This window comes from Lagopus leucura, unplaced genomic scaffold, assembly GCF_019238085.1.
Source record: "Lagopus leucura isolate 7727_CA_CO unplaced genomic scaffold, USGS_WTPT01 Super-Scaffold_739, whole genome shotgun sequence".
In the NCBI taxonomy this organism is placed as follows: Eukaryota; Metazoa; Chordata; class Aves; order Galliformes; family Phasianidae; genus Lagopus; species Lagopus leucura.
This window is the reverse complement of record NW_024962255.1, coordinates 22,517,139-22,539,089: the sequence shown is the minus strand read 5'-3', so window position 1 is coordinate 22,539,089 and position 21,951 is coordinate 22,517,139. Positions and strand designations below refer to the sequence as shown.

General features: G+C 50.9%; 1 long non-coding RNA gene across 2 annotated transcripts; it reads left to right on the top strand.

The window, feature by feature from the left end:
- The first annotated feature begins 16,617 nt into the window (after window positions 1–16,617).
- On the top strand, window positions 16,618–21,044 carry LOC122175531. Of its 2 annotated transcripts, XR_006177428.1 has the most exons (4): window positions 16,618–16,774; window positions 17,161–17,788; window positions 19,827–19,962; window positions 20,281–21,044. It is a non-coding gene; the product is annotated as an uncharacterized LOC122175531 (long non-coding RNA). The 2 variants fall into 2 exon arrangements; XR_006177429.1 differs by lacking the exons at window positions 16,618–16,774; window positions 17,161–17,788 and adding an exon at window positions 18,271–18,745.
- Window positions 21,045–21,951: the final 907 nt, after the last annotated feature.

Sequence of the window (21,951 nt, the reverse complement as noted above, 5' to 3'; positions counted from 1 at the left end):
AATAAAATAAAATAAAATAAAATAAAATAAAATAAAATAAAATAAAACAAAACAAAATAAAATAAAATAAAACCTCAGAGGCTTCTCAAACCTCTCCCAGCCCACACTGCGCAATAGCTGCTCTCAGCTTATGGTGCACCTGTACCAACACTGCTGTGGGGCTGTGCTGGCTCCTGGCTCAGGCGCTGCACCTTGGTGTGATGGGGAGAGAGAGGAGCTCCCTGCAGGATGCTGGGGTGAAAAAAAATCCCTATGTGACAGACCTCTACTTGACATTTCTCTAATCCCTGCTCAGAAAGCAACTTAAACTCCGAACTCTGAGGTTCAATATCACTGCAGAAGTATCTCATCTTCAGCAGTTCCACTGAGCCTCCCAGGGCCAGGCCATCTCCCTGTGCCTTGCTCACTTCACAGCACCCTGTGCACTGAGTTCCCACTTTGCCCTGCCTGCACCCGGGGCTCTTTTTCACCTGATGTACAATCATTGCAGTGCTTGCACTTCATTGCCTGGGCTTTTTTCTTTTTTCTTTTTTTTTCCTGGGCACTCAGTAAAGCATGTGTAGTGAACAGCCTCTAGATCTCTCCCATTTTTCTGCTTGAAATCTCCTCGGGGTCTACTTAGTTCTGCTGCTTTTTACAGGTGCGGAGAGAAACTCTTTGCTGATGCCAAATCTGCAGCGACACGCGGAGCCAGATCCTGCCTGGATACGACCAAAAACAGTCAGGACCCCACGTCTGCAGCTGTTGGTATTGCAGCTTAACCAGAACCCACAAGTGTCCTCAGTTAGAGCTAATGAGGGGGGGTAAGACCCAGAAGGGCGAGGCGTTAAAAGCAGAAATAGCGCGATTCAAATGGAGTGCGAAGTGGATGGTGTGGGTGCTGCTCGTGTCCTGGTTCAGCCTGGAATGGCTGCGGTGTGTGTGTGCGGGGGGCCCGGAGCGGTGCGGAGGTGAGCAGAGCCCGTCGGGGCGGGGAAGCAGCCGCTAGAGGGAGGAAGGGGAACGCTGAGGGATCGGGGCCGGCCCGGTGCGGCAGCCTCTGCCTGCCTGACTCCTGGCTGTCCCGGCCCATGGGGCTGTTTTCCTCTAGCTTCCCCTCTTCCACACCTCAATCCTGCTTTTTTTAGGCCAGCAAGCAGCGTACCTGCTCCTGCGGCTTCTTTTAGTTCCAGCTAAGAGCGGTGTTAAAGGCCTCCAGTGCCCTGCTAACCTATTGCCAAAATCCCTTATTGCAGCTCAAGTGAGCGTCTGTGAGTTCTTGCACAGAGCAGAAAAGTGACTTCAATTTCTGAAGGTTAAACGTTTGTTGGCTGGTAATGCAAGATACAAACCGTAGCAGATACAGATTTTTCTTTAAGACCTATAGCAGATCCTTAAATGCTGACCTCATTCCACATGGGGCTGTGGGGAGAGGTGATGCTGAACTGTGGGGGCAGCAGTGCCCTTCTACCTGAGCAGTGGGCTGCTCTGGGGCTGCTCCCCCTGTGGTCCTTGCCCTTTTGCCCTGTACATGCCCACGATCTGCAGCTCAGCGTCACAGAGCTGGGCATGCCATGCTGCAAGAACACGACCTTTTGCTCTGAAGATGGTCAGAGCTTTGTGCTGGCAGCAAAACGGCATACCCGGTACAAATAGAATCGTTCTGATAATAAATCACCATCCATAATAAGAAGGCATCGTTAATAATAAGTCATCCGGGGCCCTCCTGAGACCCGCGCACAACTTACTGCAAAAATAGATAGGAAACATGGTGTGATCATTACAAGGAAGACAACAAATAAAAGGGAAAATGACTTTTATAGGCATTTAGCTCTTCTCTCCTTTCCCCCAGCTTCCAGCCGGTTCTGCTATCCACCTGTACCAGTGTGGCTATGATTTAAGCTTGGGCACAGACAGACTGAGCAGTGCAGATGCTGAGCCCTGGGATCCAGCACCTGGGAGCTGGGCAGCAATTCTTCCTCCTTTCTCCCGCCCGCTGCTCACAGTGTGATCCCTTTGCTATCCCTATCTCCACAAAGGTCCTGCACGCAGGCGGGCGCTCCCTGCCTATGATATACAGGAGCCAGCTGAGGCCTTGCCCATAAACGTCGGCTCTTTCTGTACCTCTTCAATTGGCACGATTTGTTGCCTGCTCGTGGCTTTGTTCCTGCTCAGCTGATGGGGTGGCAGTCATCGGTCCCCTAATAGGGCTCTGGCAACCTAAAGAATGGGTGTTTGCATCGAGAACTCTCCAGGCTCACAAACATTCTTGCTCGCGTTTGTTCAAGGCTGAATTTGCAGGCCTTGTGCTGTTCCATCAGCGCTGCTGTCCTGCAGCACAGGGGATAGAGGTTAAGGCTGTTAAAATCCTTCTTGCTTTCTTCCCTTGTTTGCGTTTGCCAGGCAAACAATAGCAGATGTTATATAGTCAGTTCAGTTCGCTACTAGTCCCATTATGTTCTATTTATGTTTCACTTTATTGGCTTTTTTTTTTTATTTTCCTATTATTGTTTCACTCTGGGGGAGGCAGAGGATATAATATATTCATCTTTATTATACAAAATCTGTGTGAAGCATTTAATAAAATGCTGTTTCCACACAGCTAGGAATATTACTGTTAGCTATTCTTAAGTTAATGCTCCTATTAAAAAATGTTTGATGGCTGCAGTGACTGGAACTGGTGTGGACAGAAAGCACACGCACCACTCCATAAGGCACTGGTGGCAATCTAGAGACTTCCTGATGCCTCGTGGAAAACTTCTGGTTAGCCAGATTTCTGCTTGCTTCACATATTTCCAGCACTGTTTCTATTATTAGTGGTCATCAGAAGGAGAAGTTTTGTTTTTTCTCCCCCCTGCCACTCCTTCTCAAACTCCTCTGGGCAGTGGGAAAGGGCCGATGCTTTTCTGCTTTACAGCCTCAGGTGGATTATCCCCAGTGCAGGGGACGGACAACACTTGGTGCAGGTGTCTCCCCAAAAGCCACCCCCAATCCTCTGGCCTCAGGCTGTGTGCTGCCCTGCTGGGCAGGCTCTGTCCGCCAGTCTTGATGCTTCACTGTTTTTCTATTTTTTTTTTTGTTTGGTGGTTTTTTTCTTTTTTTCTGCTTAAGACCTCAGAGGCAGTTCTGCACCCACCCTCAGAGGGTAGGTAGCCTCAGGTAGGGCTTTCCTACCCTGAGAGGCACCCCCGAAGATGGGCAGATACTTATGGACTGGGTGAGTGGTAAGGATAAAGCAAGCCTGATTTTCAACCAGCTCCTCTGCTTTTTGGCTGTGTGGCATTGACAGCTCTGAAATAGAGATGAGTTTCCCACTGGGATCTGTGATTCCAGTGATTTTCCCATATCCCTCAGTCTCCAAAAGCTATTAAGCAAAATCACTTTCTTCCCCACAACCTCCCATTGCAGTTTCTGATCTGATGCTCTGTGCTGCTTTAACACACAGCCCCTGAGACCCCCTCCCCCGGGGCACCTCCCAAACCAGGGTGTCTGCTGAGCACCCCCAAAAACAGCTATGGGGTCAGTCTCACAGAGCTTCAGCCTTGTAGGTTCCCCAGCACAGGGGAGGTGGTGGCATGGGGAAATGTTACCTCTGTCAGTCTGATTTTCCTTCTCTTAGTGTAAACCCATGTCCCAGGAAAAAGGGCAGAGATATATTTCAAGTGCTCCTTGATGCTGATGGGAGAACTATGTGAGGAGCTGATCTGGATGACCCAAAGGCAGCAATGCCCATGCAGCCTGGGGAGAGGTGTGGGGAGGTGGTAATGCTGACATTCTACCCTAGAAATGGGGTCTGGAAGAGCCAGCAGAACCCATGGGTGCATCCAGTCCTACGTGCCATGAGGGTAAGTCAGCCCTATTGACAAACGCAGTACCTACCCAGCAGGTGAGTGGCATCTCCATTACTTCAGCTGATGGTCCTGAAGAATAAGGAGTGGTGCTTTTTCACTCTTGGGCCCTTTCCCTCACTCTTGGTCATACTGAAGGCTGTTCTGGTAGAAACTCCTCCTGGCTGTAAGCTCCCAGCTCAGTTTCCCATAACCAGCACTGGATCATGCATCTCCATCACCCAATGCCTACACCCCAGACACCATTTCCCCAGATTAACCAAGTTTAGAAACCTCCATGGCTTCATGTCCTCTTCCACCAGCCACAGAGCTCCACAGAAACAAATGACCACTAGCATCACATCTTTCCAAAGCTGCCCTCCCCTCTGTGCCAGCCCCGTTGCCTTCCCCTCCCTGCACTGGTCTGTCAGAGGAGGCTGCAGCTTGGTGCTTTGCTGGCTGCCTCCATTCCTCTCGCATCCCGTTTCCCTGGTTTCACATGGCAGCAGCCCACGTTTGCCTGCACGGAGCCTTCCTCCGGTTGCTGGCAGCCACGCTTCCAAGCCCAGCTTGCCGTGCTCCCCAGGGTGGCGGGATTGATTGGCTCCAGCCGGAATGGGCATGGCTCTCCGCTGCTTGGACCGAAATGCAACCATCTGTTACACCTCTAGTTAAAAGTACATAAAGTTGAGCATTTGTGTGTAGACAATACCACCCCTGATACGCTTTCCACCACATATCCCTCTCCCGCTTTGGCAGGATCTTGCACCGCAATGGGCCCAGTACAGAACAACCGGCACTTCAGCTCTGCTGGAACGAAGTGGAGTGGATGTAAATCAGCCCTTCTCACTTTGCTGCAGCTGCCTGCCCTCAGTTCTGCCTTGTGCCGTGCCCCTTGCTGGGGCTGAAGCCCGCTCTGTGCTGGCACCCGTGGTGCCAGTGGAACCAGGTGAGTGATCCCTTTGGGCGAAAGCACTGACGATGAAAGGGCAGAGATGAGATGGGGAAGATGAAGCTATCACAATAGCTCAGCCAGTGTACAGCTGTATGGCCCATGAAGCCCTGCACCTGTGGAGGGCTGGAGCTGCCCTGTTCACTGCTGCCAGCCTGGCCACGTGCTATGCTTGCCTTCAGCATGTTCCTGTGTGGCTGTGCCATGTAGGAGAGGCAAAGGGGCAGGGTGGGAAGGTGGCTGCCATCCTCTCCCTGGAAACTATTGAACATTGGAGGTTTCTGCTATGGCCTTAATGACATGAGTCCTGGCTTTTCTGTGCTTGCTTTCCAGCTCTGTTCCTGTTTTCATGACTTCTCTTTCTTGAAAGAAATGCTGCTGGGGAACAAGGCTGCTTGTTGCTCCACCAGCAGCTGTATTTTTCTGTCCATCCTGCTGTACCTCCTCAAGTGATCTTTCCCTGTCTACCACCATGCTCAGAGCTCCCGAGCTGTTGGCAGTTGCTTTCTGAGAATGGGCATGTGTGGGCAGGATGGGTATGGGTTAGTAGGGAAGGGCTGGTGACAGCAGGCTGGGGGAAGCCCAAACATACAGTAATGGTCACAATACAGTAAAAGTTTGTTGTTGTTCCATGCCTGTCCCAAGAATGTGGGCTGTGTGCCCAAGGCAAAGCTATGGGGCACAACCAGGGGATGGAGGTGGAAACTGACCCTGACAAGGCTCAGATGAAGTGACAACGTCACTTTTGTGACGTTTACACAAGAGCTGTTCTCAGTAGCTGATGGATATTTGGGGGCCTGAGCCTGCTCTCAGGTCTCTCCTGACTCACAGAGGGGCATGTGGTGACGTATCACCGTCCCTGACCTCGATCCTTTTGTGGAGCTGTGGCGGGAAAGGCTAAAGGCATGTCCTAGGTTTAGCTGGGGTGTCTCTGAAAGCTGAGAGCAGGGGAGAGACATCTGAGCTGGGCAGAGGGACAGCAGATGGATTGGAAGGAGCATAACCTCATGGAAATGCATGCTCCAGTCCCTGCAGCTGGCATTAAGGGTCAATTATTTTCAGTGTAACAACTCATTTCTAAATGGAAAGAGAATGACCCGCTGACACTGATAGGACCTGCTGATGTCCATCTCCCAGCCATGGCAGAAGACAACAGCACTAGCCTTGAGCAGCTCACCCTCATTGGCCTGTGCTGCCCCATGCCTGGTGTAAGTGACACCCCAACCCCGCCAGCTCCTTGACCTGGGAAGAATTGCAGTCACCCAAGTGGGGCAGCCTGCTGCAGAGGGAGCCTCAACACAGCCCAGAGCCAGGGCAAGGGGCTGCTGTGGTCAGCAGGTGGCAGAGGGAAGGGAGAGAAGCGTGGGGATGAAGGGAAAGATGAAGGTCTTGCTGTAAAAAGATCCCAAAGGGAGCACAGGGACAGGTCCAGCCAGCCTGCAGGCTGGACAAAAGAGATGATGACAAGCAGCTATTTTAGCTGGTGGCCTGCAGCCACCTCGCCTTGGCAGTGAGTTCAGCCCAGCTCCTAAACTGGGTGAAATTCTGCCTTGGATCTGGTGCTGGAGAGGGGAGCCAAAGCAGTGGGGTGAAGGCTGCTCCTAGGCTCCCCACCATCTATGAAACACTGGGAATCGGGTTTACACTACACTGAAGCAAAGAACCCAAACTGGGAGCTGGGATGGAGAAAAGATGCTTTGCAACATACTGGTATATATTTTTTTCTTGTCGTTTTATTTGTAGTTTTTTGGTATAGCTCTTGGGGGAAAAACAGCTGGTACATCCCAAGTGTCACTTCTACGTTCCCTGCCTGTTGCCTTTGGGGGGCTGTGGGATCTGCCAAAAGATGCAGTACTCAACCCACAAAGCGCCCGCTTTCCTTCCAGTGTGGGCAGAAACTCCACGATAGCCAACGAGGTGGGAGCGCGTGCTTGGAGCACAGCCTGGCTGTCAGCATGCTTGTTGAATCAGGATGGAGCCTGTCACATGAACATTAAAACATGTCTGCAAACATAGCTGTTTCAAATTCATCACCCCAACCCGCATGTAGGCACCTCTCTGGATACCCCCTAGCCAGAGCAGTGCTGCTGGGTGAAGGGATGATACCATTAATAGAAGCCGGGCCCCAAGCTGTGCCAAGCAGGCATGGAGCAAACCCAAGAATCTCACACATTATTTGAGTTGAGTCATCATTGACAGAAAAAAATCCTACCCGAAGCTCCTAAATCCATGGGAACAGCCAAGGATGAACTTGGTTGTGCTGCTACTCGAGCAGCGATTCCTCCAGCATCACCTCTGGCACTTTTATCCTATTTGAGTCATTCTATTTGTTCTTGATCCTGTTAACTTCATCCTATCAATTCAAATGCATTTCCATAAACCCTTACGGTCTTCTTCCTGCATTCATTTTAGTTTTTAGGCAAACAGGACAAGCTCTGTCTGTCCTGGAAATGGTTTCAAACTCAAAGAAGGGGGGATTTAGGCTGGATATAAGGAAAATGTGTTTTACAATATAGTGGTGAGGCATTGGCACGCCCTGAGATTGTCCTGAGAGGTGGTGGTGCCACATCCCTGGAAATACCCAAGGTCAGGCTGGAGAGGCTCTGAGCACGTGATGGAGCTATAGGAGTCCCTGTTCAGTGCAGGGAAGTGGGTCCAGGTGGCCTTTAAGGGTCCTAACTCAAATGATTCTATGAAAATCTGCAGGATCCCGGACCCTTGCCTTCCCCATCATTGCTCTGGTTGTGCTCCCCTGAGCACAAGTCCTGTCTCATGTCACGTACATCTCAGCTGGAAAGAGGAATAAAAGGTCTTGTAGTAAATAAAGATGAAAACCCAAACAGCATGCACGGCACCGTGTTCAAAGCACTCTGTGTGTTTGAAATTGGCAGCCCTATAAAATCTGAGTGGGTCCTGTAATGTCTGGAGTCTGGGGAGTGGGAGTTTGAAGGGAGATGGCAGGGGTGAGGACTGCAATGTCCCCTCCTTGGGGCTGCGATGGTGATGGGGACATGGAAATCACCGCCCTCGCCCTTCACCGTGGCTCTTGGCGGATGGGTTGGGGCCAGGGGATCTCCTCTCCAAATAATCCCGGACAATCAGGAAGTGCTTCTTGTTTGATGAATTAGGTGTATAAAATCCGTGAAGGGCTCACGGATGGACAGACCTTTTCCTTTCTTCATGGGGATAATATTTCATGATTTGGGGAGGAAGGAGCGCAAAGGGGGAGGGGGGGGAATAATTAGTAATTTGTGATTAACTCTTTTCACGGGTATTTTGTTTCTTTGTTCTCTGATGCCGCCTGGAGCCATTTAAAAAATGACTTAATGACAACAACCAAACTAATCACTCTTTGTAACTAATGACTGTGTCAGAACTTGGAAATCAAACCAAGGGTCCTCGGCAAAGTTGCAAGAGAGACACAGAGAACCAGAGAGGGGGTGGAGAGGAATTCTCTCCCTGGTATCAGATGAATGGTCAGGAAGGGCCCCGAGATCTGTGGTGATAAAGGAAATGACAGAAAACCTACCCAGAAAGCAGGCAGCTCTTCTCACTGATCCAAGCCCATTAGGGTTGTTACAAACCCCTCTCCCTCTACCCACTGGATAAAGGTTTCATTCAGTCACGCTTGGGAGCAAGCTGGACTTCTTGTCCAGTGCATCTCTTAGCATAAGTGTTTCTCTGAGCTCCAGCAATGGGCTGGCACAGGGACATCCAGCAAGGTGGGAGAGTTCTGATGGAGCTCGGGTCCCTAAGATAGGTTTATCTCCATCAACGAACTCCAAGCTCCAACTTCAAATGATGGAGGTTCATGATGGGTTCATCTCCATCATGAATCTCCTCCACAATGGAAGATGAAACTTGGGTCTTTAAGATGGGTTCATTGCCATCAATGGAATCACTTGTAGCAAAAGACAAGGTCGAGAAAGCCAGAGGCGTGCTGTGTTCTCTTTCTTTGATTCTCCTTTGATTTGTGCATGAGATCTGCATGGGAAGAAGAGATGACTTCCAATTTCCAATACTGGGGGTTAAAGATGGCTTCATCTCTGTCACTGGAAGGTCATCAGAATTCTGATGGATCTTGCATCTCTACGATGGGTTCATCTCCATCAGTGGAATGTCATTGCTGGAGATGAACTCATCATGAACCTCCATCACAGGAAGCTGTAGATTATCTCCTCTGACTGTGCAGATCTTGTGCATGAAATGAAGAAGAATCAAAGAGAGGATCACCACAGGCTTCTGGCTTTCCTGAGTTTGTGTTTGCTGCAGGGTGATGGGGGCTGTGGGAGTTGCATGGAGAGAGCTGGGGATTGCAGGAGGTGGGAAGCATGCACAGGGCCACAGAGTGGCATGGAGCAGGCTGATGTCACACTGGGACCTGAAGCTTGTGGTCTCTAATTGTGTCACACAGCAAACACTGAGAGCATCATGTCCAAAGCCCTTTGGAGCTGTGATTTAGAAAGGCAAATCCATCCTGGTACCTGATTATGACACTGACATTAAAAACACCAGGAACCTCTAATCAATGGAGGTTAATTTATTTAGACCATGAAACAGGAATTTACTTGAAAGGGGTCATGGTGCAGCAGCAGCTGAGGCTCCAGCCACCTCTGGCTTGACCATACCTAAGGTGGAAACCACAGCTCTCCTGGATGGCATCTGCTTGTCTGTTTGACCCTGTACTGGTGTCAGGCTGGGCAGCTCTTGTTACAGAAAGGTGAGAAGTTATGTCTCAGATTGGGGTTATCTTTGGTTTCCCTGCAGTTGGGACTGTCCCCACTTGAATGTGCTCAGGGCCCCAAATTATGTTGAGAATGGAGCCCAGCCTTCTGAAATGTTGCTTGTATGGCTCTGTCCTCCAGTGGTACCCATGCTGGGGGTCTGTTGGGTGGACATGGCCAATGACTATCAGGTCCAGAAGGTTCTGGCCAGGGGTCGCATCAGACAGCTCTGATCCTGAACAGCAAATTTCAGCTCCTGCCTTGGTGCTGAGGTGGAAGAGATTGCCTTGGCCAGTCACTTCTGTTTTCCTTGGTTATTGTTTAAAATGCAGAGATTATGAGGTCAAACTTTCCCAGCCAATATTTTTTCCTAATGAAAAATGTAGTAGGGTATGAGTCAGTGATCGAATCCATGCGTTGAATGTTCCACACTACAGTGATTTCCACAGACAGAACTTCAATAAATCTTGTTTTCACAGAAATTATATGAGGCCGATGCTCTATTTTTGCCAGTTTAAGATCACTTTTCCCCTCTGCTGTGCTCTGTCCAAGTGGAACTTTCCTCCAGCTGAGCTGAGCCTTTGCAACAGCAACATGACTGACCCTTAGGGCTGCGGTGCGAGCAGGGCAGGGGGATGGCAGTGTCCCCCAGAGTCCCTTTGAGATCACCCCATCCTCCCCCACCAGTGTGGGTTCTGACCCATGCTCTCCCCGCATCGCAGCTCTTTGTCAGCCTCTTCCCCACTGAACGCACCCGCGCATTCTAGCACTGTCTGCAAAGCAGTTTGGGAATCAATATTGCAATCGTGTTGTAAGTGAATTAGTTATAGATCAGCTTGGGGTAGGGCTGGCTCCTAGCTCAGCAGGCCGCAGGGAGGGATGTCACCACTTCAGCAATGCAGAGGCAGCATCCCCACCTGGGGACAGGGAAAGTGAGGCATGGAGCAGTGAGCCGGATGCTGCCAAAGCGCACCCACCTAGCTCTCAGCAGCAATCCATACACGGCCGTCCTGCTGCTGTGCTGTCCCCATTAGTTCCTTGTCACAGCTCCAGGATGTTCTGGCTCCTAAAATTAGCCTGGGCCTGTGCTCAGGGGGTTTCCCTTGAAATGATCCCGCTGTCTCCTCTCTTGCCTTTGCACTGCTGCAAAAACAACTTGCTTCTAAAATAAGCCTCTCCTCCAGCTCCCAGCTTAAACCTGAGCAGCAGTGCGTGATGGAGCAGGGTTTGGGTGCCTGTTTTAGGGGTGTGCCACTGGAGGGGAGCAGGGGTCCTGCTGCTGTGCTCCCAACAGCACATTTTACAGATACAGAGGTGTGTAAAAGGATGTGTGTGTAGGTATAAACACCTCTCCTCGATGCACGTGCTCAAACACACAGGATTTCCTCCAAGACACTTCATTAAAGGCCATTTTGTCCCCACCTTTCACTGTATATTATATTTTATCCACAAATCACATCTACTCAATGACTTTAAGGGTTTACTGCTCTTATTTTTGCATTCCCCAGATGTCGGGGGATGTCAACGAGATGGCTGCATTAATCCAAGCACTCCAGGTCTGTCTCCAGAGTGCCCAGGCAGGGGATTTCTCTCCCTCTGTCTCCTGTTGTATTCCTGACAGTAAAGTAATTTGCTTGTATAGATTCTGGCAAAGAGCCCTGCACAAACTCTGGCTGCTCAACAGTGTTGCATTTTTAACTCAAGGTTGAAGAATTTCTGCCTGGAGACCTCTGGGATTTGGTTCCTGCGCCAGGGTTGCTGGCTGCTGGGATTTGATCTGTGTCACAGCACTGAGTGGCTCTGCAAGTGGGGTGCACTGGTGCCTTCCGTAGGATGAAGCTGTGTAAAATGGGTCCCACCATGGGCAGAGCCCTAGCCTCAGCATTTAGGGTGGAGCAGGGCTCTCTCTTGTCTTCCTATCTCTTTAGACAGGCTGTGCTCTTAACTGCTGCTGTGATCTGGCACTGAAGGCACGGTGGCGTCATGCATTCCATTCACCCATCCATTCAGTCACCCATCCATCCAACCTTCCATCCTCCTGCCCATTCTCCCACAGCCGTTACCACATGGACAAGTCCTGTAATGGCCCAAAGTCCAGAGATATTCTGCAGTGCACAAAGGGAATATGGAACCCATATCCAGATGTGTACAAGGAAAGCAAGCAAGTGCATGGTGCCTGGCCAGCAACGTGGTGGAAAGCAAAGTAAAATCCATCTGGGTCTGCAGCAGGAAAGGGGAGAAGAGAGGCCTGAGTTTGGGGGCAGAGACTGGTTTGGGGCCAGGAGCAGCGCTGGGTGCAGTAGTGATCCTGTTCCCCCGTGCTCTGCCCCAGCACCCCAAGGTGCACCTTGTCACCTCATCACCCCATCACCCACCTCCCGCAGCAGCTGCTTCACTGCATGCAGCAGTTTCAGCAAAAGCACGAAGAAGCCTGCATCCAATTGAAACCACAGGGGGGACTGGGGAGGCAGAAGGTAATTTCTCGAGCTGGAATATGGCCAGGATACAAGGACTAATATCCTGGCTCTTGGGAAAACAGTCATGGGATCTTTGCTCTCTGTGAGTCATCCCAATCTCTGTTTTAAGTCAGATCTGGAAAAGGGAAAAGGAGACAAAGAGAATAACTCCTCCAGGAAGCTGGGGCTGCAGGACATGCCTTGAAGCTGCTCTCACTACAGGGAAGAACTCCCAGATGTGAAGCTGGGAGATGCTCAGAGGGGTCCATGGCAAAATGGGTGTGGGGATGTAGGGCAGTAGGCTGACACTGTGTACTCATGCTGTGGCTGTGGGCTGACCCCTGGAGACACCGTGACCCTACTTGGCTCTGAGTAATCTGCTCTGCAACACAAATACCCCACATTAGCTGTCTGGAAAGGTCTGAGCTGGCAACCAGTGCTAGAGGCTGGGGCGCTTCTGGTGCAAACATAGAGTGCTGCCTCTCCTCCCGTGGGCACATTTTGTCTCCTACTTCTGAGCATGTAGGTATGAGTGAAGACCCAGTACAGGTGAATGCATCCCACAGACCACACTGGGAGATGTTGTCCTAAATCCTACTGAGAGAGAGCAGGAAAAGTGCCAGCACTTTGCTATGCTCTGCAGTTCCACCTCAGTCTCTGCCTGCTGGCAGCCAGCATTGAAACCAGCCAAGCCCTAATATTAACAAACCCTGACCACTGCATTGTGATTAATTGGGTTTGCACATGTAGCAAGAAGTTCAGAGTGGCAAAAATGATTTGCTCATGGGAAGTCCCCAGCCCAATACTTTGACCCCACTGCCTGTAACCGTGGCCTTTTGATCTCCCCCGAGTGAGCAGAGCTGAGATGCTCATCTTGCTGTGGACTGTTTCAGTAAGCTGAGTCTTCCCGAGATGTGACAGCAAGCTCCCCCAGACCAAACAGACAGGCTGGGACTTTCGACTTCTGCAGCCAAACTACAAAAGTACCCACACACCCTTCCATCCATCCATCCGTCCATCCATCCATCCATCCATCCATCCATCGATCCATCCATCCTTCCCCTAACCATCCATCCAACTACCCAACCACCTACCCATCCTTCCAGCCATCCTTCTACTTCCTACCCAACCACCTACCCATTCTTGAGCTCCCAGAAGGTTCCTTGAGCCACAACCTGCCCTTCCTGCACAGATTAAAACCCTTTGGTCCATTACTAACAATGTAGCCCTATGCACCCATGTGCCCAGCTGTGCATGACCAAGGGACCAGCCTTGTGCTAGGCTGTCTGGCAGAAAACCCAGCTCCAAATCTTCCCAAAGGCTGATTGATTCCCCAAGGGCTGCACTGTGTTTTGCAGGAGCAGCACATGTGTGCAGGAGTGGGATGGGGTAGGAGCTAACCATTCTCCAGGATTCCTGGGTGTTTGCAAAAGCAGTTCTATTAATCAATAAGGAGCAGTCACAATAATGAAACATAGAGTAGGAAGAAAAGATCTCAAGCTTTACATCACTGGGGGACCATGGGGCTTCCTTAAAATGGGGCAGGAGAGGTTGGGAATGCAGAGCCTGCAGCAGAGAAAGCAAATCTGCTTCCCTAGCAGAGACATGGCAGGGCTGCAGCCCTTCGACGGGATCCAGTGACAAGGGGAAGGCTGGGAGAGGACCAGGCTTCTGCAGACACAAAGGAGAAGCCGGTGGCGGCGACTTTCTCTCTGAAAAGTCACGTTTGCCAGAGTAGGCTGTGAAATCCAAGCCGTTCCCAAGAGCTCATTCCCTTCCCACCCCCCAGTCTGGGGGAAGGAGTCATTCTAATTTTGTTTTTATTATCGTTATTCCCTCCTGGGCGAGCGCTGGGAAAGTGGTGGATTGTGCAGCTGCCCTGTGGGATGGGGGATGTGAGGGATGGATGTCAGAGCTGGGGCTCTTCTCACCTTCTCCCCAGCTTCTCACAGTGCCAAGCATGGCTGAAACCAGAGCATCTCCTGCTGCATATCCCCCCACCTCCCCACTCCCCCCTTGGTGGGGTGGCCTCACTGGTCCAGATGGAGGTTGCAGCTGGAGGAGGTGATATTTGGGGGTGTCCTCAGCCCCCTGTCAGCTGCTGGGGCTGGGCTTTAAGCCAGTGTGATGCTTCAACCGCTGCCGTGAGCCTGCTGCACAAAGAGAACACTCATATCCCAAAATACTGAGGAATGAAGTGGCTGCAGCTCAGAGAGCACATTGGGATTGCAGGCACTGGGTCCAAGGTGAGCCCCTCCCGTTAAGAAGTATCTGCAGCTCTTCCCCTGGCAAAGGCACTATGGTCTGTCCCACGGAACTTTTCCCTCTACCTTCTGCCTTGAGTTTTGGTTCTGTACCAGCAAAACCTTGGACCTGGAGGAAGGGCCAGCATCTCTCCCTCCTCCTGTGGGCTCTGTCCTCAGTGGGAAGATGTTTCACAGCTGGCCCACCCTGCAGCCCAACAAAGAGCCTCCAGTTCAGGCCATGGGAGGAAGAAGGAAGCAAATATTTATTCAGTGAAATTAATGGAGTGACAGTGTGTCTTAATAGCCTATTTACCAACATCTCCTTCACTCTCTCACTTAAAGGGGGAAACTGCTTCCTACCTTCAGCTGTGCCCATCTCACTGCTCCCCAAAAGATGCCTCCAGAAGGGCTGAGTCCCATGGGAACAGGAGGGGCCCCAGTCTCCCCCAAGCAGATCCAATGGCGTTCACCTGAGGATCTGCATCCCACGCTCACTCCTTCATCCTATGCAGACTGGCAGGAACGGTGAGGTTGAACGAAGCATTTACACGCCAAGTGGATTAGCCAAATTGCATTAAGCCCCCTTGGGGACATCCTTGTTCGCAGCCTTCATTTGATTTCTCTTTCCAAAGCCCATCGAGCCGAACGTGATTATGGCCTCTTAATCCTGCCCGCATGCGTCTGCATGGGGTTATGCAGTAGAAGAGATGCCCTTTGCAGGAGGATGGCTGAACCTCAAGCACAGATGTTCAGCAGCTGTAAACCCAAAGCATGGACAGTGGGCACTGCTGCCCGACCCAGGAGCTGTTCTCACAGCTAACGTGGAGGACGGGCTGATGTTCCGCTGCTTGAAAGTGGCCATGGTTCGCTCTTATTATCAGCACAAGGAAATCTCAGAGAGCTCCTTGTGCAGAGAGACAGGGATGAAGCTGCAGGGGATTTCCGTGGCTCTTTCAGCTGGCACTCAGCACACAAACTCTCTTTTCTCTGTGTCGGACCGCCTGCCAGGGGAGCAAAACCATCCCTGCTGTCTCAGGACCGTATCGCATAATCTCCTTCATAAAGCAATCAAGTTCCAGACAAAAACCAGCTAGATTTCCACCCCACTGAAAGGTTTTGTTTCCAGACCACCGCTAGTAGGAAATATTCCCAAAATGTGCTGCTTTTTCTAGACTGAACAAAAATAATTTAAAAAAACCCCACCCCACAAAAAGTGTTATTTCCCCATGGAAACTGTTGGTCTTGCCAGAATGATATTTTCCATTAAAAACGTCTTGCTGGAGGACTCCCGACAAGGCAAGCTGCCTCAACACTGCTTTCAATCGAATACAGACATCCTTGTTTGCTTTTGTTCTCAAACTCATCCCTCCAAGAGAAGGGACTGTGGCAGTGCTGTGCCACCTATCAGAGGAGTCCCATGTCTGGATTTTGGAGACATTCTTTTCCTGAAGCATGGCTCTAGCAGGGCGGCTGTACTGAATGTGCAGATAATCAGTATCTGATTGGATGAGGAGCTGATAGTATCACTGACCTTTTTAATGTTTTCTCTGGCCTGTCTTTCTGCAAGTCTGAGGCTTGATTTTAGGCAAGGGCTTTGTCCACAAGGAAGCATGACCCTGTTAACCTCTGCATTGGAGGGGTGACCTTCCCTTCTCCCAGCTGCAGGGGATGGCGATGCATACATGGACTTCCACACACATCCTACAGAAGTCACACTTGTGAGATGATGCTGGGTCAGAGCTGGGCTGGTGCAGAAATGACTGCAAAAATGCTGAATCAAAGCAGGGCGAAGCTCTTGTGGGGCGGCTGCCTTAGCCACCCCTCCACACCATAGAATCATTTAGGATGGCAAAGACAGCTAAGGTTCAACCGTCAACCCAACCCCATCAATCACATCCCTCAGTCATCTCCTGTGCTATGTCATAGTTTTTGGACCAGGCTTCACTGGGAGGTATGGGGCTAAATTTAGGACAGTAGGACTTAGGGAGATGCAGACAGGAGGAGGAAAGGGGATGATGAACTGCAGGTGCTGGTCCTTACCAGATGGAGCTGTTAATTGAACTGGGGTGGATAGCAATTGGGTAAGGCCTCATTAGTAGAGCAAAGTGGCACTATAAAAACCCAAGGAACAGCAGTGTGCCAAGCATTGCTGGGGTGCTTGGGGAGAGGGTGTGTAACCTTTTCACAAAGGCTTGGAACTGGGTGGTGTGTGTTGCAGCTCAGGTTATCTTTGTTGTGCTTGTCTTGGGAAGGAACTCAAGGGCTGAGGGAGCAGCTCTGGCACAGTGTAGGGGTACAAGCAGAATTTGGAGTTCTGTAAAAAGCATCCAGGTGTTGCAGCCTAGCAGGAGATGAGATATGGTGTGTGCCTCTATGTTGTAGATGTTACCCACAAGGAGAAGGTCAACTTCTCCTTGTGTCTTTCAGCTTGCATCTCTGTGCATTTGGGGTGGCTTGAAAAATGCTGAGAGAGAATGAAGGAGTTACACTGCCTGACTTCAGCCTCATGATGTCTAGTGCAGAGGAGAAGAAGGGCACAGTGAGTCCTGAGCACAGCCTGCTCCTATACAGAGGGCACTGATAAGCATGGGTATGAACACTCATTCACATACTTTTAATCATGTGGTTATATTTCATTTTTGTCTTGGGGAGTGAGCAAATGATCCATGTTCAAACCCAAGCTAAAGCTTCTGCTAAGGAAAAGAACCGTTAAACTACTGCACAGTGAGGATGCGGAGGGTTAAAATGTTTGGGATTAATTAACTGATTAATTAAGCCCTCCAACTCTACAGCCCTGCTATTGCAGGAGGGGTGGGCTTGGGAGCATGTGATGTGGGGACACTGGGAGAAGGTGCTTGGCATGAGAGCTTTCTATATATGCTTTTGAGTTGGTGGGTTTAAAGGCAGCAATGCCCTGCAGGGCTCATGCAAGGCACCCTTGCATCTCCGCTCTGGCTGCTTCCAATCTTTTGGCAGGTAATGGAAGCAGGGCACAGGATCATTCTCCAGCCCTCACCTCACTGGGAGGAGGAGGCTTGCCATTGCGCGCCTGAGCTGCAGCAGCACCTACGGGCTTGTTCCTTCCATTCACCCCAGCTGTGCCCCCTGAGGATCCTTCTCAGTCCGCATAGGATCACTGCTAATTCTCATTCTCCACGAGTTGGCTGTGATTGCAGCAGTGCCCACGCCCCCTGGGGAGCCACCAGCCCTGCTGCTGGAGCCACAGCGTGTCTGCAGGGCGCCCGGCGGGTCAGCATCTAAGCAGACAAGATGGATGCGCAGCACAGCTGAAAGAAACACAGCGACTCCCATTTCAGAGGCAGGAGAAATGGAGCAGAAAAAAAGATGAAGGCCCCGGTTTCCTCTGTGTAAAGTTTTGCTGACAAAAGTTCGTGTGCATCCATGAACTGGGGAATTCCCCAGCTGGGAGCGAACCAGGAGGCAGGGTCAGGGCTCCCATCTGCAGTGCCTGGTGTTGTTGCAGGGATGTCTGGGCTTGGGGCACTGAGATGTGCAGCTACTGCTGGTCCTCACTCGTGACAGAGGTCTGGTGTTCTCAGTGTGCCAGGGAGGGCAGAGACAGGAGGAGGATGCCCAGTGCTGTGTAAGTGGAGTGGGTGAGTGCTGGGGCCAGGGCTCTCTCCACCTCTTGAAAGCAGGGGTATGTCATTTGGGACTGTGTATTTGGGAGCTAGCCCTGTGGCTTCTCAGCATGGGGAGAAGGTGCAAAAGGAGTCGGCAGGCTGCAGCTAATTGTGAGCTGGGGGTGGAGACTGAGAAGATGACCTTACTGCTGGTTTGGGACATGGTAGGGCTTGAGTAGGGGGTGAGAGCTGCCTCCAGAGGATGCTCCAGCAGAAGGGGTCTCCACAACCTCTGTCTACAAGGACTATTTGAGCTGTTGGGGAGCAAGGACAGTAAAGAGCCTGCAGTCAGGATGCATGGGATTTGGGCAGAGGAAAAGGGGAGGAGATCTCATGCACTGACATGAGAATGCTGCCATGGGTGGGATGCTGGATGGAAGTGCTGGGCTGCTGGGAGGGGATAGGGAGGGGGAGGGAGTGGGCTGCCTGCGTGGCCCCCTGGCACTGACTGCTGATGCTTCTTTTTGTGCTGCCTGACAGCGAGCACCTGGTGCACCCACACGTGGGGCTGCTGGCGGTGCAGGCATACACACATAGCCCTGCAGGTGGGAATTGATGCAAACATATGCTGCCATTAATGTGAAAATGACTGCTGCAAACATGAGGGGCTCTCTATTCATGGCCATCCCCTCTCTCTGTGGGGAGGAAGGGAGGATCAAGTGCAGGCTTTTATCTGAAATCCTTCCTTCTCATGGCCTGGAAGAGACATGGGGTATTAGGCTGAATATGATGGGAGGGGGGGAGAAAATGGGATAACAGCCCAAGCTGAGCCGCTCTCCGCCACAAACTGTGCAAGGTCTGCAGTGCTGCCTTCCCCTCTCCTTCTCAACACCTCCCTGGTGCTGCCAATTCTGCCCTTGCCCATTGCTGAGGAATGCATAGGACTGAGGAGAATGCTGTGACCAGATGCCATAATGGTGAGTGCTCCTGGCAGATCTGAGGGGAAAAGTACCAGGAGAGTTGTAAGTTCTACTTTCATGGTTAGAGCAGTGCTGCTGATGGGTATTAGGGCAGTTCTGGTGACCAGAGTGGGAGAACCCAGTCTGCCCTAAAGCATGGTGCGTTCCTTTGCCAACCCTGATGTATGTATGCTGAATTCCCCAGCATCTGCCCCTTGCTGATATCCATTTGTTAGAAGGTGGATGCATCTCTGATTTGGGAAATCAATCACACTTAATTGAAGGGTGATTGTTTTCACATATGAGCCTGCCACATCACTTTCATCTTTATCACATTCCTTTTCTCTCTGGGTTTTGTGTGACAAGATACTGCAGTGCAGGAGGGAAGGGGTCGCTGACCTTGGACCTGGATATAATTGAAAAAAGCAGGGCAATGTCTGCTTTCTTTCCTTGGGTGGATCAGTTTGCATTTCATTCAGCTGTCGGACAGAGCACGTGCGTGAGCCCAGGGCCATGTTCAACCCCATCTCTGTGCTGCAGCAGGGAGTGGTTCCCATCCTTTGGATGTTTGGGACCATCCTCTTTTTCATCTTGCTCTTTGTGGTCCCATTGGAAGCTGTCCTGTGCCTGGACTGAGCCTCTTTTCTGGTATAATATGATGTTCAGTAAGGCTCTGATTGCCTTCAGGAGCCCCCATAACACAGATGGTGCATGAGCCATCCCTCCTGGTGAGCCTCAGCCCAAGCCTACCCTGTATCCTTTTGGGATGTATCATTCTAAAGGGCTCACAGCATGCAGAGCTGTCTTTCTGTCTGCACCAGCAAGCTGAACTGCAAGCTGCTCCCCAGCCTCCAGTTTGAAGGTCTCTATAGTATTGACTTTCTCGCTCTTGGAAGTGGCTCATTTATCTTATGCTCTGCATTTGTCTTGCCTGCCAGTGCAGTAGTAAGTGACTGGAGTTGGCTGCCAGCTTTTCTCCCTTAATGACACACCACATATGCAGACAAAGATCTGAATCGGAGCTTTGGAGTCAGTCCCCACTTCCTCATTCTGAAGGAGGGTTTCTTAATGCACTTTCTTCTTTGCGGTTTGTCTCCAGGCTTGGCAGTTGAAGAGACTCAATGCCCCTGACTCTAAGAAGGCTGTGATCCAGAGCACGTCTCCAAATCCTGGGCTCATCTGAAGGCTAATGGTGTCAAGAGGAAGGCCTCTGATTGCTCTTGGATGAGGCAGCTGTGAGTTCCTTCCACTTTGGTTCTTTTCCTTGCAAATCTCTCCCTTCTGCCTGTGGGTAGGGCCTTACCCAGCTCAGGATGAATAGAAATCTTCCAGACAAACATAGCACAGAGAAAGAATTGGAGTTGAGGGTTCTGTGCGCTTGAGACTGTGGTGCCAGTTCATTCTGAGCTACCCCTAGCATAGTCCTCTCTCACTGGCAGGGGCTGACTACTTGCAGCTCGTTCAGATGCGACTGAGCCAGATCAGAGAGCGGGGAGCTGGTGTGATGGAGCCGTGGGTCTCACTGTGTACTGTTCATCTTTGGTGTCTTCCAGGGTGGAGCTTTCTCCATCACTTGGTGGGAGGTGGTGAACTTGCTGGTGAAGGACATGCCAGCTCCCTGTCCAGAAACTGCTGTGCTCTGAAGCAGGAGGGAGGAGCCATCCAGCCAAAAGCAATGGCCTTAGCATTATTTGCCTCTTGCGCAAAACTCTGATGAAAACAGATGGAATGTTTGCAAGTCTTTAGTAAAGACAAAACAAACCAAAACAGAGCCTGGGAATCTGAAGGCAAGTTTCTATTTGCTCTTGGTCTTGCCAGGCATGGCAGGAAGTGGGTTGTAATAGTTGTCTTCTGGGGACAGCCCAAGGAGAATGGGCACCTCAAGGTGGGCAGGGCGTGTTGTCCCCGCTGAGCACTCTGTCTGCAGGAGCTGAGGGAGCTGAGCCAGACACCTCCACCCTCATCCATCAGCAGGGATGGAGCAGCCCATGCCTCCCTCCTCCTTCCGCTGCTGTGTGCTTTGGACATGCACTAAAAGCAGAGCTGTCGGTTAAAATAAGAGCTGCTTTTCTGGCTCCCAGAGGAACCCTGCTGTGACCTGCGAGGTGTTGCAATCCCTCTCTGCCACTGGCCTGCCTGGGTTTTGCCACCTTCCTCCCCCTTCCATGGTGCTTATCGCAGCGTTTTGGTAGAACTGCCCTTGTCATATAAATCTGAACATAATTCTCTCTTTCCTGTTAAGCTAAAGAAAATAAACGTGTAGGGCTGTTACTGGAAGCCAAGCTGTAGGACTGCCCTAAATTCTCTTCTTATTGAGTCTGGGCTGAAAATCACTCAATTCTGCTGAGGACACACATCTATGCTTGCACGCGCGGGGAGGGGGAGGGCGAAAGAGAGTGAGAGGACGCGGTGTGTATAAATATCTCCAGCTCTCTAGATAGTCGGCAGATTTATTCCGCTGCCAAGCCTGCAGAAAATTGACTTGTTTCATGGAGGCAGGCTATTGACACATTACCGCGAGGAGGGTTAGGAGAGAAAGCGGTGCGGCTGGCGCCCCTCTATTATACGATAATGTAATCAGCATTGTGGGAAATGACTGTGGGTAAAATGGCATCGCTGACATTTATATTAGAGGATATTGATGGCAGGAACTGTGACCACATCTATCGTACCTCCCGTTTGCCAGGATTGACACAGACGGCTCTTGTTGGCTGGATTTCCTCTCCCTCTCCCTCTCTCTCTCCTTCCTCTTAGCTCCGTTGCTCGCTGCTGTCACTGCAGATAGATAATTGAAAAATGGATCTCACCTTTCCAGCAAACAGGAGTGGTTCAGGCAATTACTGCAGAGGTTATCTACTCAATCTCGGGGCCTCGTCTCCGAGAGAGATTCAGAGGAAATTGGATTTTACATGGATGTTTTATTCTGCAAGGGCTTTAGTATAAATAGAGGCAAGGAGACACGGGCAGGCTGCGAGGACCATGTGCAGAGGGGCAGAGTGGGGCTTCAGCAAGGTGGTGCCGGTACCACACTGCCTCTGTGGAATTTCTGGTGTCTATTTGCCTGTTTGGGGATTGTGTTCTGTTGGGGTTCTTCTTCCATGCTTTGAGTATCTTTGTGAGGTGGAAGTTCAAGAAACTCTAACCCCCACCCACTGCTGCCTGACCACATTTTGCCCCTGGAATCTAAAAATAAAAAGGGAGTTATTCCTGAAGGCAATACATAT